The sequence below is a fragment of the Octodon degus genome, unplaced genomic scaffold, assembly GCF_000260255.1.
Source record: "Octodon degus isolate 3935 unplaced genomic scaffold, OctDeg1.0 scaffold00012, whole genome shotgun sequence".
Lineage (NCBI taxonomy): Eukaryota > Metazoa > Chordata > Mammalia > Rodentia > Octodontidae > Octodon > Octodon degus.
The window spans coordinates 26,484,213-26,488,168 of record NW_004524588.1 but is presented as its reverse complement, the minus strand read 5'-3'; the positions used below and the strand labels follow the sequence as shown (position 1 = coordinate 26,488,168).

The window sequence follows — 3,956 nt, the reverse complement described above, 5'->3', positions numbered from 1 at the left end:
AAAAGCATATCTAAGTATGTATAGATATCTATAATTCATATATATAGTTTTATTTCACATATATTCCTTTAATGTAAAATATGGAGGATGATTTTGAGGTGATGTCATTTATTTTTCAGAGCCAAACAGGGTGATTTGTATCACATATATTTTGCACTATGAGGATCTAATCTTCACCTTAAGCTTTGTATAGTATTTATTTATTTTTTCACTTAAGAAGAATTTTATTTATACACACACAAACAAAAAACTCAGAATGGTCCTAAGCATATAAGCTAAAACATGAGTTCTGATTTGGGATATGGGCAATTCCCCCAACATTTAGAGAAGCAGAGGGATTGTGTCAGGCCAACAAATGCTCTTTTTCTTGGTAAAGGAAGCAACTACAAAAGCTTTATTTATTTGCTCATAGCATCCAGTGCTATAAATGCAAAACAAACAAAACCCAACAACTCCCCCAATTCAAAACTGACATATTAAACTTGATTTTCATTAGAATGTTTTTTTTACACTAGTAAATCAAAACCAAGACCCATATTTTACATATGTAAATGATGTAGGTTGGTGAGTTTCATCTTCTGGACAAGACTGCCAAGTTAGTCTCTCTTCATAAAAAGCAATTACAATTTGAGGACATTTCATATTTGCTCTTTTGCCAGCACCAAGTCGGCCTTATCTGAATCTTTCCATTTCATGAGAAACATCAATTTTCTGCTAATATCTGTGGTGCCAATTATTTGTTCAGGATCAAGGCCTCTAGCAAACCCTCTGGGTTTGTCAGCAGCATCTCTTTTTTTCTTAGACTTGCTGTCATCAGATTCACTTTCAGATAAAGATTTTCTTTTTGTACAATCTTTTTCTTTAACAGTTTTTTTTTTTTTGTGAATTAAGAAATGCTTCAATTAACTCTGGACAGTCAAAATGTTCTTCAGGTTCCCATGTATTGTCAGCACCTATAAACCCCTTCCAATTCAGGACACACTCCACCTTCCCATTCACTACACGTCGGTCCAGTACTTTTTCTACCACAAACTCTCCAGGTTCTGCTTCCTCAACTTTTTTGCTTTTTCTGTTTTGTTTCTTGCCCATTTTTTTGGAATGTAGTTTTATTGGAGGCCATTTTTTACTGCATACTTGAAGAGCTATTACATTCAGGCACCACGACTGTGCTTGGGGGTCCCTGGAGGGCAGGAGGGAAGAAAGGAAGGAGGGGAATGGGGGCGAGAACTGTCTATGTAGTATTTAGTATATTAATCTAAATTTCCTATAAAAAGATGATTCCTTCAATGAATGTTCTTAATTCTGAAAATCCACTAGGCTTAGGAGGGGGGTGCAGTTCAGTAGATCAATAGAACAGAACTGAGGATGTAGAAACTTCCCAAGATATATTAAAATATTTTATATTTGAAAAAGGGTCTAAAGGATACATTGGAGAGATAGCCTATTCAACAAGTGGTGCTGAGAAAACTGGTTCTCTGGTTTGAGAGAATGAAATTGGAGCCTTCAGTGTTCTGCAGGATAAAATAGCTAAAACAGTGGAATACATGGGCACAGGAAAGGATTTTCTAGACTGGGTCTCAGCTGCACAGGACACGGCAGCAAGAATCAGCCAAGGGGACTGGGTCAGCTCAGAGGCTTCTGTAAAGAGACTCAGTCAGTAGAGCAAAGGGAATCCGACAGAATGGGAAAACTATGCCACTGAATCCTAAGTCAGAGGACTAGTTAATAGAATATACAAAGATCAGAAAAGGAATAAAACACCTAAAATTAAAGACCCTGTCAAGAAATTTGCAAGAGGAATGAACAGACACCTCACAGAGGAGGAAAAGAAAATTCTGAGCAAACATATGAGAAGAAGTTCAGCATCTATGGCTATTAGACAAATAGTAGTTAAAACAGCACGGAGACTCCATGTTGCTCTGGAAAGAAAGGCAACCCTTAAGAAATGAACAGAAACAAATGCTGGTATGGCGGTGGGAAGAAAGGAGCCTGCCTGCATGTTGGTGGGAATGTAATTATGGAAAACAAATGCAGGTTTCTCAAAGAGTCAAAAACAGGGCTCCATGTGACTCAGCTATGCCCCAGCTGAGTGTCCTCCCCAAAGGCCCCGAGTCCTCTTGCCACAGTGACACGTGCACGCCAACTCTCGCAGCAGCACAATTTATAGTAGCTAAATGCTGGGGCAGCCTGCATGCCACCCACCAGCAGATGGTTGCACAAGAAGACGTGATGGCTATGCAGAGCGGAATACCACTTGGCCATAAAGAATGACAAACTTGTAGGAAAATAGAGGCACCAGAAAAACTTCAGCTTGAGTGAAATAAGTGAAACAGCCAAGCGTGGATACTGTATGGTGTCGCTGATGTGAGTGAGGCCAAATACAAACAAAGACAGTGACAGAGGTGACAAGGGGGCATACCTTGTCCAACAGGGAAATGGATGAAGGCAACAAGGAGACAGGGAGGTGTCCAGGACTGGAAAAGAGAAGAATAAAGACATGCCGTGCACAGGAAGTGGACAGCTACAATCATTGCCATAACTACAGCTGTAACACGTGTCAAGACAAATAGGCTCAACAGGTAAGGAAAAGGTGATTGGAGAGCCAGAGGGGGAGGGCAAGGGAGGAAGAAGGGAGGGCAAGGGGAGGAGGAGGGAGGGCAAGAGGAGGAGGAGGGGGTAAGGAGAGGAGGAGGAGGGTAAGGGGAGGAGGAGGAGGGCAGGGGGAGGAGGAGGGAGAGCAAGAGGAGGAGGAGGGGACAAGGGGAGGAGGAGGGAGAGCAAGGAGAGGAGAAGGGGGTAAGGGGAGGAGGAGGGCAAGGGGAGGAGGAGAGCAAGGGGAGGAGGAGGAGGGAAGGGGGAGGAGGAGGGAGGGCAAGGGGAGGAGGAGGGGGCAAGGGGAGGAGCAGGGCAAGGGGAGGAGGAAGGGGGTAAGGGAGGGGATAAAGACTGCAAGATACACAAGCAACCTTTGTCCAAGATAATTGTAAACTGCGTGAATTACTTAATTGTACTGATAAAATAAAATAAGATAAAATACAAACATAAAAAACTTATGAAGAGATGGTTACCTTCGTATAGCTTAGGAAATAAAAGGGGATAGAGATTATTAAAATAACCAGCAGCCAGGGGAGGATGAAAGACATTTTCATAGTCAAAGCATACTAGCAAATAATTTTTTCCAAAGTGATGTGCAGGCTGTGTGGACAAGTGTTGCTTCAGGTCATGTTATTCCCATAGATATTTTTGGAAACGTTAGCTGTAGGAGCATTTTATATAAGGACACATCTTCCCGTCACTCATGGAGTCCTAAAGCCAAGGAGACAATGTGCATACACTTTCCTTCTAAGCCAACAGCAACTAAAAGTGTGCAGGCCTGCAAGGCTGCAGTGTTTGGGTTCAAAAGCTAGAGAAACGGAATAAGAGGTCTGGGATAGGTCTTCATAATTGAATATTAAAAAACCCAAACAGCACCCCCAAAGTGGATAACATAAGTCACAGCTTTTTGTTACCTGAGACTATCTCACAGCATTTAGGAAAGTTGAATGTGGAATTTAAAATGCAGATTTTCTGTCTAGAACATGGCATAGGAAGGGTGCAAACTTTCTACAGCTGTGGTTCTGAAATGTCCTTCAGCAAATATTCCATTACTACTGCAGAGGCCAATGATTGCATATGCAGGAATTTCACTCTGTACTAAAACTTTTATGAAGACTTAATTTATATAAAACCAGAGGGCCAGTCAAATAGCTCAGTGGATTAAAGTGCCTGCAAGCAGGCACAGGTGCCGAGGGTTTGATCCCTAGGCCTGCTGTGCTGGCCCCGTTCCCAGGACACACTGGGACTGCAATTGAGACTGGGCATGGTGGCACATGCCTGTGATACCAGCTCTTGGGAGGCTGTAAACAGGCAGATCACTACGAGTCTGATATAGTAGTGAGACCCTGAACACCCTGTAG

General features: G+C 42.4%; 1 pseudogene; it reads right to left on the bottom strand.

The window, feature by feature from the left end:
- Positions 1 to 519: 519 nt before the first annotated feature.
- Positions 520 to 1,120, bottom strand: LOC105741459 (annotated as a pseudogene).
- Positions 1,121 to 3,956: the final 2,836 nt, after the last annotated feature.